Source organism: Dendrobium catenatum, unplaced genomic scaffold, assembly GCF_001605985.2.
Source record: "Dendrobium catenatum unplaced genomic scaffold, ASM160598v2 fragScaff_scaffold_1280, whole genome shotgun sequence".
Taxonomy (NCBI): Eukaryota; Viridiplantae; Streptophyta; class Magnoliopsida; order Asparagales; family Orchidaceae; genus Dendrobium; species Dendrobium catenatum.
In genome coordinates, this window is record NW_021319742.1 from 325,309 (window position 1) to 342,318 (window position 17,010).

The window sequence follows — 17,010 nt, forward strand, 5'->3', positions numbered from 1 at the left end:
TGACTTTTTTAAATTGCATAGTTCCCTACATTGCATAGTTTTCTACCTTGCTGTTTTCTACTTTGTAGTTTTCTACCTTGCATAGTTTTCTACCTTGTAGTTTTCTACCTTGCATTTTTCTACCTTGTAGTTTTCAGTGTTTTCTACCTTGGGTTTTAATTTATGTGTTTATAATTTTATTTAGTTAACAAAATTAGAATGGAAGCACCTAGTAATCAGACTTTAGCTTGTAGTTACACTATGCGTGAGAAAGTGGACATTGCTTGGAATCATTTTACTGAAGTTAATGGAGCTGATGGGAATAAACATATTAAATGTTTTCATTGTGGTATTTCATAGAAGGGAGGATGAATTGATAGAATGAAATAACATTTAGCAGATGTAATGGGAAATATAGCTGCTTGCAAGAAGGTTCCACACTATGTTAGATATCAAATGCGGGAAAACTTGAAAGAAATAAAAAAAAAAATAATAACAAGCACATGATGAGTTGGAAAGTACACCATTTCTTATGGATAATGCTATAGAGGAAGAGAGAGATTCTTATTCACTACCAAAAACACAATCTTCTGAAGTACATGCATCAGAACTAGGTAAAGGAAAAAAGAAGACCTTCTCATATGGATACCTTCTTTTGCCCCCATAACTACACATGGTTCCTAGCCTTAAATTAAGGGTGTTTTAGCATCTAAGGAAGTAGTGCAGCATGCAGATATGGCATTAGTAAGGTGGTTTTTTTATTGTTGCATCCCATTTAATACTCTTACTTTAGTATATGCATATAAAGTTATTGATGTAATTGCTGCAATAGGTCCTAGTTATAAGCTCTCTAGTTATCACAACATGAGAGTAAACCTACTTATGGATTGTAAGGAAGAATACAAGCTACTCATTGATAGCTATCGATAGACGTGGAAGGAAATATGTTATACACTTATGACAAATGGATTGACTGATAGTAGGAGTAGAACTTTAATTAATTTTTTGATATATTGTCCACGTGGTGTATCTTTTTTTAAAATCAGTTGATGCTTTAGACATCAGAAAGGATGCTACAAATTTTTGTTCTTTATTTATTGAGGTTGTTGAGTGAGTTAGTCAATAGAGTGTAGTTAAAATAGTTATTGATAATGCTGTTAATTACAAGAAAGTAGGTCAACTGTTACATGAAAGATTCAACAATATTTACTGGTCACCTTGTGTTGCATATTGTATGAATTTAATTTTGAAAGATAATTGCAGCATACCTCTCATAGAGGACCTAGCAAAAAAAAGTATCAAAGTTGATAATTTTTTGTTATGATTATATATTCATACTTGCATGGCTTAAGAAAAGGCCAGGTTGGAAGGAGATCGTAAGTTCTAGAGCAACCCATTTTGTAATAACCTTTATAATTTTGAAAAATGTGTATAAGAACCATCATGGTTTACAAGCACAAATAACAAGCATGTTTTATATGGATTCTAAGATATCCAAAATCTATAAATTAAAGGATATAAGTTAAAGGAAGTAGCTTCAATTATTTTAGACTTAAGATTTTGAGATAATTGTTTTATTATTTCAAAAATATTAGGCCCCCTTGATTTGGTTGTTACATATTATTGACTCAGATGAAAAATCATCGCTTGGATATCTTTAAGATGATATATACAGGGCACGAAAGGTAATTAAAGCTAGGTTTAGAAATCTAATGAGATCATATAAACCTTTTACGACTATAATAAAAAGAATATGGGATACTCAATTAAGGCAAGGCATCCATGCAACAATATATTTTCTCAATCCTCATTTCTAATATGATAGAGAACTATTATTAAAAGCTAGAAATTTTAAAAGATATTATTAAATTAATTAAAGACATTTGTTCTAAGCCAATAGTTGCAATGAATGAAGTCGGATTATTTCATGATAACTTAAAAAGCTTTGGAAAATCAATTGCAATGATGATGATAAAAGAAATGCAACCTGGTAATTATCTTTTTATGTCAACATGTGTATGTACTTATACAAATATGATTAATTACTAAACTCTCCAACTTTATGATATGTTACTAAACTCTCCAACTTTATGATATGTAGATGAGTGATGGAAGATGTTTGGATTAAGTGCTCCAAACTTGCAGAAAGTAGCTATTAAAATTCTCAGCCAAACATCATCTTTATCAGGATGCGAAAGAAATTAGAGTATTTTTAACAGATCAACTCAAAGAGACAAAATTATGTGGAGCATCAATGGCTCAATAATCTTGTATATGTTCGATATAATCTAAATTTAAAGAATAGGTATAATCTTATAATATATTAATATTTATGTATAAGTGTTAATTTAAAGAGTATGTATAATCTTAGCCTAAAGTTATTTATTGATTTTTTTAGGTTTCAACTTCAAAAAAAGATATTATGACCCTCTGGACTACACTAGTATTAAAATGGTTGATTTATAGATACTTGAAGATGAAACAACTCCAAAACTTGACTTAAAGGATTTGTAAAATGATATTTACAAAGAGGATGCAATGCCAGTTATTGAAGAGCCAAACATATATTTTAATCCGTCAGGACATTGTAAGTTGATAATAAAATTTGAGTATATCATTTAAATGAAAGCAAAAATAATGACTTATTTTATATTTCTTATTTGTTGGTGAAGGTAACTTAGAGAATGAAGGAGATGTAGGTGACATAATCGGGCTTGATTAATCTGATGTATTTGGGTTTGAACATTTTGGTGAAGCGAGACCCGGAGACTCAACTTATGTGGATATATTTGATGATGCTAATTTAGAAGATCTTTGATTTTTTTTTTTTTTTTTGTGAAATTATTGAAGCTATTGAACTGAGAGAGTGAAACATAGTTAACTTCATCTCCATATCATGAATATGTTTTCTTTTTTATTATTTGTTGGTATAAAGTATTTTTTCATCTTTCTATGATTGGTTGTCTTCAAGTTAAATATAATATAATTTTTTTTATTTACTTTATATAATAATTTATTTTTTATGCTTCATATTATAATTATGTTCAATTTTTGTGATATATTTATAAATAGTTATGTCACTATTATAATATTTAAATATAATAAATATTTATTACATCATTCGATTCAAACCCAATTTGACCCCGATCAAACCATCAAACCGCTAACCTCTCCTTCTTCCAATTCATTGACCTGTCTAATTTTCAAAGCCTTGATTGGAAGAGTGTATTTGGCAATTATTTTTATATTAAAGAATTTCATTTATAGATTGTTCTTAAAAGAAAATGGAGATTTGGGGATGCAGAAGAAGTGATGCTCAACATTCATATATATATATATATATATATATATATATATATATATATATGCCAATTTTAAAAAATACATTATTATAGTCATATAAATCTTTAAATGTTGAAATAAGTAGCCAAGTAATTACCTTTATTAAATTGAATTTAAAAGAAATATACAAACAATTTTGAGAATTTAAATCCATAAAAGATTTTTTATTGCAATCAACTTCTTTGAATTCCTAATTGAATGAAATTTGTTCATAATCGAATATTTGTCCTAACCTAGATCAAACATTATTTGAACCTTGTTTAAACCAGGTTTGAACCTTGTTTAATCCAGGTTTAAACCTGGTTCAAATTAGGCTCAAACAATATTCAAGCATGATATTCAAACGTTTTTATTGAGATAATCAATCAACTATTTCAACCATTTTGAATTTATCATAGCATATGATCATCAAAATGATATGCATCAAACAATTGCAAAATAAATTAGTAGTATTACTCCAAGATTCACATTAAATTGAAGCAATTATATTTTTTCTATAATGATAAGAATAATATTGTAATAACTTTCATAAAGGTGTTGGGCACTTAGCATTGTTGAAAATCTGATCCAAGCACTATAATTTTGATGATAATAAATATTATTATGTATATTACTGCTTTCTCGTGATTCCATGATATTCTTGTTTATTTTACGTGTACTAACATTTCAAGAAATCAGTCCACCATTCACTTGCAATTTTGATCAGCTCAAAATAAGGTATAGTAGGGTTACAGTCTACATTTTCAATTTATTATGTATTTTTTTTCTTGAGTTGTATCATGTATTTTGGTAGATATCATTGTTGAGTAACCTTGTACACATACAAGAGGAGAAAAATATTTTAAGAGATTTTTTTTAGAAAATCATAATGTACGACTTTGGATCATACTATATGACTTTGGTTCATACAATGCAACTTTGATTCCTACTATATGAACTACTATGTTATGTCAAAACCCTAGCTACTAGAGGTTAAGAAAGATACTTATTTTATATTGATCATACGATACAATTTTATTCATATTATATGTCCTAATTAATATATTTCTTAATTAATCTCTCAAAATCATGTAATCAAATCATGACATTCATGATCAACCAATCATACTATATGATAACATTCTTATAATACGATCGACAGAATATGACTTTGGTCATCCTAGAGGTCTTAATTACCAAACGAATGCAATGAGTTTTGTACTGATCATATGATACGATATCCAAAGTGCTAGACGATTGACAGTGTATGACATTAGTCATCCCAGAGATTGTACTAAATGAAAGTCATGATTTTTGTACTGATCATATTGTACGATGTCCATAGTGTTGGACAATCAATAATGCACGAAATTAGCCATCCCAAATGAACAGAAGGAATTTTTATAGTTCATACCAAACAATCTTATTATAGTACAATACGAACTATTGCGAGTTCTGAATAATTCGTTTGAACTACCACTTGACAAACCTAGTTTTGTACCGATCATAATGTATGATGCTTGTATCGCACTGTACAAATAGAAGATGGAACTCTTGAAAATTAAGATTTCTTGAAGCTCACTACTTAAGGTTTTCTAATATTTTTATTAGAAAATCTTTAGCTGTTTAGACTTCAAAAGAGAGAGCCTTGAGGGAGATAAGAAGAAGAGCTTTGTGAGATAAGAGAGGGAGATTTTGTGAGGGAGAAGTTGTGAGGTGATTCACAAGGTTGCTCTTAGCAAAAATCTTGCATAGTATCTACAAGCAACTGCCTAGATTCTCTGTGGTTATGGAGAAGAAGTTCTTCAGCAAAGATCATGGTTCTCTGACTATCACCTGGAGGGTAAAAATAGATTTGTGGTTCTCTGACCATCAATTGGAGGGTGAAAATAAAGTTGTGGTTCTTTGACCCTCACTTGGATGGTGAAAATATAGTTGAGGTTCTCTACATGTAAAAGAGTCATGGTTCTTTGCTGCATCGGGTTGGTGAAATAGCATATGTACGAGATTCTTTGCCTTATTGTGAGAGCAAAATGAGAGTCACTACTTTTTGGTGCAATACTTGGAGAGTGAGTTTCTAAAGAGTGGATGTAGGTTAGGTTGATTGAACCACTGTAAATTTTGGTGTATTCATTTTGACTATTTTTTGCATTTTATTTTCTACAATTATATGGGGTTAAAAATATGATTTATTTTGTTATTGTGAAATTTTCTTATTTCTATATTTGCTGTGTCGGTTATCATGTATGGGTGTAAAACATTTTTTAAAGAAAATTTTTTCTAAAGAATTTTTTAAATATCCAATTCACCCCCCCCCGGTTTGGTTAGCCTCGGGCTAGTTCTTAAAGATTCAACTACCTTCACAAACTTTCAAGCATTACAAAAAACTTGATTGTGGCCTTTGAATCCACATTAGTTACACCTTGCTATGCATCTTGGGGATATCATGACAACCTTTTTTATTTCATATAGGTACTCTCAAGTATCATAATTTCTAGATTAAAATATATTTTCAAATATACACTATTGTTCTCCATGTGTATAAAACTTTGAACATAAACTATAATAATTCATACATCAATTATGAGCTAAGCTAATACATATTCACAATGGAAACCCATCACATCAAAATTTTTATATGTACATGTATTTTTATTTAAACCAATATCACTGTAAGTTCACCATTAAAGACATATAGATTAATTTGACTAATGAGGAACATAACCAAACATTGATCCCTTTATAATTCTTCTTCAATTTTTATTACTATAATAATTTTGATATTCACTACAATGGTATGTCAATCAAAGAATCATTTATATATTATGAGTCTAAAAAACTCTAATAATATAATTACTTGATATGAGTGTGCACTCTTGGTATATTATTGAAGCTCCTTGAACCATATATAATATTCAAGTTATATCATATCTCAAGAAATAAGGTATAAGCTTATGTCTCAAAGCTAACTTCATTCTATGGATAGGCAGTTAAGGCTAAATTCTTATATTTTATCAAAGTTGCTATAAAACTCAAATAATCTTTAGGCTTTGGTAGCTAGGTGATATTCTTTATGGTAACTATCAATTTTAAACTTTGTGGGAGTTAATAAGATGTGTGCATAGCTCATAGTGTGTCATTTTATCTTCTAGAGATAAATATTAAGTTCCCCATTATGTCTATTAACTCTCTCAATCTAATTATAAAATTCACCCAGGAATTGATATTTTTAGAATCAAGAAATACATAGCCATTAGGTAAATCTCATAGTTTAAAATTGCATAATCTGAGGCGTGCCTCGAGGCGTGCCTTTGCGTAATTTGCTTCAAAACAGCCTCAAAGCCTAGCAATTCTTAGGCATCATGAGGCGTACGCCTTAAGTGGAGTGAGGCGAGCCTCACTAGCTTTATTGTGCAAATTCCATTGATGCGTATGCCTCAAATATGGGGGCCCACTTACTTAAAAAACCTCTTAAATTCTTCCTTATACCCACTTACCCTTCCGAAGACCCACTTACCCGACCAAAGAAACTAATTTTTGGTCTTATACCCATTTTTGATCTTAAGAGTACTATACCTTAAAGTGCAATATAAAATTAAATTCATTAGTAAAAACTAATTTTTCTAAATTTAAGTTTTGCTTATATCTTAATGTAATTAAGATTGTTAATTTCATATCTCTTATTAGACTACATTAATGTTTAATATTATTATTGTAATTGTAATGTTTTCTTATTTTGTGTTTCATTTATCAATAAATATTGCTGTACTTAGAAAAATTTGAAATTTTTTATTATTGATTTTGGAAAGATCAAGATTACTCTTGAAAAATGTACAAATGTACAAAAATCAAAAGGAATGCGCAATGATTTGTAATTTGAAAAAGAGACACAAAATAAGCCCACAAGTAAAAAGATGCACACAAATGTGCCACAAGTATTAAAAAGAAAAGATACGCAAATTATTTCTTTCCATAATCTTTCAATTTCTTAATTCAAATTGATCTTATGTACATTTTTATTTCTTATTGAAATTTGACATATACAAATTTTATATTCATACTTTATGCAATGATATTATTTATCTTAGTGTCTAAATTGATTCATGTTTTTGATATATATATTTTTTATAAAAGTTATATCTCTTCTTAAATTTTATGAATCATTTTTATTTACCTAATAATTTGATTTTATTTGCTAAATTTATTTCAATCACTTTTAAGCATCAATTATCAATGGATTATCATATGACTGCTTATATTTCAGTTCTTTTTCTTCTTCTCTTTCTGCTGTTGTCAAAAAGGGGGAGGAAATAATGTTTGTATTATTTTCTAATATCGTATTATTTTTGTATGTTTGTATTATTTTCTGTCATTGTATTATTTTCGTATCATATCTATTTGTTTTTTTTTAATTAAAAAAAGAAAAGAAAAGAGAGATACATTTGTTGTGCAATGTCTCCTTATTTTCATATGTTCATCAATTCAGGGGGAGTTTAGGAGATTCTTAGAATTTAAAAATTATACAAACAATAATTATTTTGCCATCATAAAAAAGGGGAAGATTGTTAAGAGAGTTGCTATTTACATGTTTTATCTTATTGCAACTTGTATAGTTTTGATGATTCCAAATATTATTGTTTTAAGCTTTGTTTTCTCCTAACACTTTTTGAAAAAATTGTTTTTTCTCTTGTGTGGACTAACATTTTAGGATAATCGAACTCCATGCTAATGAAGACTTCAAATCAAAATTCAGCACGAGATAGTTTGTAAATTGAAGTTTGTAATTTTTATTGTAATTAAGTTTGAGAAAATATAATTTTAATTGAATAAGCTTAACACACACACACACACTTGGGGAGATCTTTAAAAAATCACACTGATCGTATAGAATGAACCATGTTTGTGGGATGATCAAGTCAATTAATCCCCTTGGAAGAGCAATGGAATGAACAAGAAGTTAAAATTTTTCTAAGTCCTGATCGTCCAGACGAATTTTCTAATTTGTCTCGAGACGATCTGCTCTGGATTCTCACGTTGTGCTGATAATCTAGACGATTCATCTTGTTCGTGCCAGGACGAAACTCTCATGAAAATTTTTGTGCAGATGAAATTCTATGTTCGTCCCAGGACGAAACTCTCAGGAAAATTTTCATCCAGACGAAATCCTATATTCGTCCCAGGATGAAACTATCTGAAATTTTTTGTCCAGACGAACTCCTATTCATCCTAGGACAAATTATTCTGTCCTTTAAAATTTTGAGACCGTCCTGCAGTTTGTCGAAACCAACTATTGATAAAACTATTCATCCCAGGACGAACTTAATTCGTATGAGACGATGATCGTGTATGAATTCACATCATCCCACTACATATAAGGAATCATACGCAATCATTTTACACTGTTCGTACGGGATGATATTACGATCGTACAGGAAGATTCTGTTGGTATTGACTTGAAAATCACCAGTTTTTGGACGGTTTTTCATGACTTTCATATAAAAGGTCCTTTGTAAGCTGTCACTTAATCTTTTTGCCTACTGATCTTCATGTCAACTGAAGGGAGAGTCAAAAAGAGAGTGTGAGAGTGTGAGAGAGTGTTTGAAGGAGGATTCTTACTACTAGAGCTTGAAGAAATCACTTGGTACTCAAAGGTAAGAATCTCCACTTGTGAATTGTGATTACTTCACTTTTTTTTTTCTCGTCCTTCTAGATTTCTTATGAGAATATCTGGCAAGGAGATCCGGTTCTCTGCCTACACTTGGAGAGTGTGAATAGTCGAAGGGTTCTCTGCCTACACTTGGAGAGTGTGAACAGCCGAAGGGTTCTCTGCCTACACTTAGAGAGTGTGAATAGCTGAAGGGTTCTCTTCCCACACTTGAAAAGTATGAAAGGACGAATGGTTCTCTGCCTATACTTACAGAGTGTGAACAGCTAAAGGGTTCTCTGCCCACATTTGGAAAGTGTGAAAGGATGAAGGGTTCTCTGCCTACATTGAGAGAGTGTGAATGGACAGACGGTTCTCTGCCAATACTTAGAGAGTATAAAAGGATGACAGTTCTCTGCCGCACCGGGTAGTGGTGGATGAGAGTTTTATAAAGGCTTCTTCATCTTGCTGTGGGTGCAAAAGGAGAGTCACTAGTGGTATTAGTTCAATACTCGGAGGGTGCCTCCGGGGAGTGGATGTAGGTCGTGTTTGACCGAACCACTATAAAACTTGTGTCTTTTATTTTTTCCGCTGCTTTTATTTTTAATGTTTTAAATTGTGGTTGAAAAATATTTTCTACAAAATTCACTAAAGTTATTTTTGGTATAAAATTTTTAAAAGAGGGATAAATTTTTAATTACCAATTCACCCCCCCTCCCCCCCTCTTGGTTAGCCGCTGGGACATAAGCTTAGATTAAACAACTTAATTCATATTAAACAAGTTTCAATAAGTGGTATCAGAGCTCTGTTTCAAAATCATAAGTTTAAACTACTTTTTGATTAACGTAGATGGCTACATTTAGAAACCAAAATACACCTGAGGGTTACTTTATAATTAAACCTCCATTGTTCGATAATATTCCTTTTAATTTTTGGAAAATATGAATGTCTACATTTTTACAGTCACTTGATTACCGAATGTGGATCTTAGTTCAGGAAGGGTACACATAACCAACTAGATTAATTGACGGAGTTAGAGTAAAAACACCTTTTACAGATTGGACAGTAGAAGAACATGACTTAGCACAACTTAATGCAAAATACTTAAATAGTTTCTTTTATGCACTTAAATCCAAAGATTACATGCGGGTTTCCACTTTCAAAAGTGGAAAGGACATATGGGATAGACTGCGTATAACTTATGAGGGGAATAATGAAGTTAAACAATCTAGACTTAATATCTTGTTGTATGATTATGAATTGTTTTGCATTAAACCAAATGAATCCATTTCTGATATGTACACAATATTCACACAAATAGTCTCCTCTTTACATGCATTGGGTAGGAAATAATAAATACTGAAATGGTTAATAAGATACATCATTTTTTGCCTACTACTTATGATGCTAAAATTACTGCAATTACAGAGTCTAAAGATCTAAACATTTAATCTATTGATAATCTTATTTGATCGCTAATTACTTACGAGTAAGGAGTTAGCCAAAAAAAGATTGATGCAGGTGAATCACGTAGGTAGAAGAACATAACATTAAAAGTAGAGGAATTTGAGAGTGAACACTCACAATCTGAGGATGAAGATGACATCGCACTAATGACTAAATAATTCAGAAGCTTTGTGATGAGGAAGTAGAAGAGACGCCAGCAATGGAATCGAGATAAATTTAATAGAATGTCAAGATTTCAAATGATGTTATTTACTATGAGTGCAGGAAACTTGGACATATTAAGGCAGATTACCCAAAACTCAAAGTCACTTTTAATAAGGAGAAGGTAGAGGAGAAACCAATTGTGAAGAAGGGCAAGAAGAAATTCCAAAGAGCTTTCTGGGCGGACTCAGCTTCAGATTCATCAGAAATGGAAATGGAAGAGAAAGTCACTAATCTGTGCTTAATGGTTGATAATCTTGATCAGTCAGATCAAGAAGAGGTATATGACTTGACTTATAACAAACTTTTTGAAGTTTCTGAACACATATATGATGTATATAGAAAGATAAAGAAAATGCATACTAGTATGAGCTTAGAATTTGAGAAACTACAAAAGGAACATGAAATCTTTAGGAAAGATCATGCTTTAATTGATGACAACCACATAAAATTACTTGATGAATATGATGACTTAAATAAAAATCATGAAAGTTTAAAATCATCCTATGTAGAAGTTGAAAAAGAATTTAAAAATTTTAAGGATAAATCTGAGAGCAAAATTTATAGATCTAATTATACAAATCAAATTTTGGAAGATATGAATTCATATTATAAATTGAAGATAAAATCTCTCGGGGATAATAGGATACCCCCTAAACTTAAAGATTTCACTAATTCTATTTTATATCCTAAATTTATACAATCCCTAAATAGACAAATGAATAGTAGAAGACTTAGGAATACTTTTCCAAAAGTCAAATATAATAATTGTGGATTGTTTGGACATAAAGCTCACACCTGTACTTTGAAGAAAAAATCCTATTTGGTGTGGAGACCTAAGATGCATATACCTAGACATATCATACATGTATCTGATTATAAATTGCCAAAAGGAGAACCCAAACTTATTTGGGTTCCTAGGTCTAATATTTAATAATTTTGCAGGGTCGCTCTCACATAAGACATCGTGAGAGAATATGGTACCTGGATAGTGGATGCTCAAAATATATGAGTGGAGATACTACATAATTCATATCAATGGAAGACAGGAGTGGAGGCAAGGTTACACTTGGAGATAACACCACAAGGAAGGTGGTTGGGTCAGGTATAATTAGAAATCTTAAGAATTTTTTCATTGAAAACGTGTTATTGGTAGAAGGCTTAAAGCATAATTTGTTAAGTATAAGCCAGCTATGTGATAAAGGATACTGTGTAAATTTTTTTCCTACTAGCTGTATATTAAGCCTAAATAGAAATGATATTTTGAATGGTATAATGGTAAACAACGTGTATATGCTAGATTTGAATTGCATTAAAACTCCTATTGCTTTTTATTTAAAAACTATTTCTGATGAGTCATGGCTTTGGCATAGGAGGCTTTGTCACTCTAGCATGAAAAATCTTAGGAGGATTACCCAAAAGAACCTAGTGAGAGGTATACCAAAACTAGACTTTACTAAGGACCACCTTTGTGATGCATGTCAATTAGGAAAACAGGTGAAGTCCTCTTTTCAGTCCAATAAGGATCTTAGAACTAGTAAACCATTGCAGATTTTGCATATGGATCTTTTTGGACCAGTTAGAACTATAAGTCTAGGAGGAAAGGTATACAAATTTATGATTGTGGATGTTTACTTTAGATTCATATGGGTTAGATTTCTATTTCATAAGAGTGAATCATTTGAGGAATTTAGAAACTTTTCGACTTCGATTCAAAGAAACCTAAAATATGAAATTATGACTATACAAAGTGATCATAGAGGAGAATTTGAGAATGAAAGATTTAAGGATTTTTATAAGGAGAAATGAATTGATCACAACTTTTTTGTACCTAGAATCTCTAAGCAGAATGGGGTAGTCAAAAGGAAAAATAGAACATTAATAGAAGCCGCCCGAGCCATATTAGCAGAATACTCACTTCCTAAATATTTTTGGGCTGAGGCGGTTAGCACTGCATGTTATGTTCTGAATAGGGTGAATGTGATATCTAAATTAAATAAAATACCCTATGAGTTGCTGAAAGGAAGAACACCTAATTTGTCACATTTGCATGTTTTGTGTTGCAAGGTGTTTATTCATAATAATGGAAAATCTGCCTTAGAAAAATTTGATCCAAAATCAGAAGAAAGAATTTTTGTAGGATACTCATGTGTTGGAAAATTTTATAAAGTATTCAACAAAAGAACTTTGGTAATTGAGGAGACCACACATTTTATATTTGATGAATCTGGAATTTTGGAAGAGCCAAATATTATAGAAGATGTGATTGAGATTAACTCCCAAAATATTGATGAAATAAATTTGGAAAAAAATTTGGAAAAAAACTTGGAGATAGAAAACTATTTGCCTAGAGATTTTAGATTTTCTAAAAATCACCCAACTGAATTAATAATTGGTGAACCTTATGAGGATGTATGGACTAGGCATGGATTAAAGAAAGATGTCAATCATTCTGCCTTCATTTCAATAATAGAACCCATAAATATTGATCAAGCACTTTCAGATAAATTTTGGATTTTTGCTATGCAAGAAGAGTTAAATCAATTTGTAAGAAATAAAGTTTGGGAATTAACTGCAAGGCCAAAGGATCAAAGTATAATTGAAACTAAGTGGGTATTCAAAAATAAAATGAATGACTTAGGAGTAGTCATTAGAAATAAGGCTAGATTAGTTGCTAAGGGGTATAACCAGATTGAAGGGATTGATTTTGAGGAGACTTTTGCCCCTGTAGCTAGACTTGAAGCTATTAGAATTTTGCTAGCCTTTGTCCGTTTTAGAGGATTTAAATTATACCAAATGGATGTAAAAATTGACTTTTTAAATGGAGTAATTCAAGAGAATGTTTATGTAGAACAACCTCCATGTTTTGAAAATTTTAAACATCCCAATCATGTTTTCAAATTGAAAAAGGCATTATATGAATTAAAACATGCACATATGGCTTGGTATGAGAGATTGAGCAACTTCCTACTTGAAAGATCATTTGAAAAAGGAAGTGTAAATACAACTCTCTTTTTGAAGAAATTTAGAAATGAAATACTCATTGTACAAATTTATATTGATGACATCATCTTTGGATCTTCAAATAAAAATCTTTGTGTTGATTTTTCTAAAATAATGAGTAGTGAATTTGAGATGAGACTAATGAGAGATTTAAACTACTTTCTAGGCTTTATCATTAAGCAAATTGAGGATGGAACATTTCTTAGTCAGTCTAAATATGTTATGGATATCCTCAAAAAGTATGAAATAGATAATGCTAAACCTATTAGTACACCTATAACTTCCTCAGTTCAGTTGGATAAGGATCCTAAGGGAAAATCTATTGATCAAAAGAAATTTAGAGGGATAATTGAATATTTGCTTTACTTGACAGCTAGCCGACCCGATATCATGTTTAGTGTTTATTTGTGTGCTAGATTTTAATCAGATCTAAAAGAATCATATTTGACAGCAATAAAAAAGATTTTAAGATATCTATTAGAAACTCAAAACTTAGGAATTTGGTATCCTCTGTGTATTTCTTCATTTAAAATAATTGGTTATTTAGATTCTGACTTTGTAGATTATAGGGTTGATAGAAAGAGCACTTCAGAAATATGTCAGTTTATTAGAAATTCTTTAGTCTCTTGGTCCAGTAGAAAATAAAATTCAATAGCCCTATCTACTGCTGAAGCTGAATACATTGCATTAGAAAGTTGTGTGGCACAAGTACTTTGGTTGAAATAACAGTTGATTAATTTAGGATTAACTATAAGCAATATTCCAATTTATTATGATAACGCTAGTGCTATTTGCATTTCAAAAAATCCTATTCAACATTTAAGAACCAAATATATAGACATTAGGCATCATTTTATAAGGGATCATGTATCCAAAGAAGAAATTGAACTCATTCATGTTTATACAGAAAATTAACTTGCAGATATTTTTACAAAATCTTTAGCCTTTGATACTTTCAGAGCATTAAGAACAAGGCTTGGTGTGATCGATTTGAATTCTTAATTAAAATGTTTCTACAACTTTGATTTGTATTTTTCTAGTTAATGTTTTGTGTGTATTTGTGATTTTGTGTATTTTTCTATCATGTTTTTATTGTGTTTGTGTTTTAGTTTTTGAAAAATTCTCACATCTAGATTGTTAAGTGCATGATTTGAAAAATTGAGTGACAATCATCCTGAACGAAATTATTTTCATACGAGACAAATTGTGTATTAATTAACTGTCGGATTTGAACGGTTTGTGTATAGTTTTTTCAATTTTATTTTTCACTTCATCTGTACGATCGTCATGGTCGTCTAGACAAAATTATCAAACGTCTGTACGATTGATTGACATTTAAATGGATAAGGTAGTTTTTATTATGCATGATCATCGGTACGAACCTTTGGTTCTTATTGACGAATGCTTGGCGATTCGATGTGGGGGACGATTTCAACTGCCATTAAAATGATCTTTATTATCTGATCATCCAGGATGAACACCTGTTCGTCTGGACGATTGTTTGGTCAAAAGTCTATATGAAAGGACGCATTGTTACTTGTGTGATTACGAAAAGCCGTTTCATTTTTGGACGCATTCGTTTGTCCATATGAAATTTTTTCGTACGGGGCGAACTGAAATTCATACGTGACAAAATTAATTTCATATATACGAACAATTATATTTCATTAAATTGACGGGCTTTGAACTCAACTATCATCACTTCAAACATCCCTTTCAAACCCCTATTTCCCTATAACATCTCTATGGCAAGCTCAAGCAAAAGGCAAAAAGGTTCTAGACAAGGGTCCACCCAAAAACTTTAGTGATAACATTCTGTCCAAGGCCAATGAAGAGTCATTTCCTAGATTTGCCTCTTCTAAGATCACCCCTTCTAGAGTTCTACTACAAGAACAACTAAACTTTAAGGTAATGAATCTGTTTGCTTCCACTCAATTTGGCCTCATTCTCACTCTTATTCACTTCTATAATAAAGAGACTTTTCACTATTTTCTAGCAAATATGTCCTTCAATTCTGATCATTCTATCATAAGGTCATATATTTTTAAGAAGAAAGTAGAAATCACCAAGGCAGACTTAGAAATCTTTCTGAACTTAAGAACTGAAGGAATTAGAGCCAATACCTTAGCCACTACTTCCAATTTTGACTGGTCTGAAATCAACAATGTTTTTAAAGGAGTTGGTACTTTAACTCTTGTACCCAAAGTATCATCTCTTAATCAAAAAGTTCGTATCATTCAGCATGTTCTTCGTACCTCTATTATACCTAAAGCTGGTGATCGAGTTAACATTACTCCTCTACTTTCTACCGTGACCTATTTGATTATGACTGACCAACCTATAGATGAACCCCAATTAATCATTGACTATCTTTATTGACTTTCTGAAATTGATCATGTCGCCCATGAAAGAAAGAAGAATATTGTCTTAGGATATCTTGTTGCCTACATTTTAGAGAAGAAGTATGAATTGGTTCATCCATATCAAGATTTTGAAGAACCTCTCTACTACAACGATGGATCTTTTAGAGCTAACTTTAATAAAGATGAACCATGTAAAACACATGTTATTAGTGACTCAAAAGAGGAACCTGAACCTGCACCTGATAGTGAATCAAATTACCAAGATTTAGTTTATAGATTTGATCATTTAGAGTCTCATTTTGATCAAAGATTTGAACAAATTGAAACTCACTTATAGTAGCAGGATGTTTAGTACAATCAAGACATGGGATATATGAGAGAATAGATAAATGATATAAGTTCAAATATGCTTATGATAAGCAGTTATTTTAATTTCTTCAGTACCGTACCTCCTCCTCCTCCTCCAGATCAAGGCTCATCAGAGTGATTCATGTACTTGTTTATGATCTTCTTTAGTTGATGTGATTGTATTTTGATAGTTTGTGTTGTGATATGTTTTAGTTATGAGTTAGTTTTCATTTATCTTTTAGAAAGTATGTTTTATGATGTATTTATATCATTTCTCAAAATTATAATATTCATTATCATGATATCAATATAAGTTATCTTGTCTTGGTTTTAATTTTGTGTTGAAATGTATGTTAGCCTATATGAAAATCTCTAAAATTTTTTATCTTAAGAGTACTATACCTTGAATTGCAATATAAAATAAAATTCGTTAGTAAAAACTAATTTGTCTAAATTTATGTTTTGCTTATAACTTGATGTAATTAAGATTGTCAATATCATATCTCTTATTAGACTACATTAATGTTTAATATTGTTATTGCAATTGTGATATTTTCTTATTTTGTATTTCATTTATCAATAAATATTGTTGTACTTAAAAAAATTTGAAATTTTTTATTATTGATTTTGGAAAGATCAAGATTACTCTTGAAAAATGTATAAATGTATAAAAATCAAAATGAA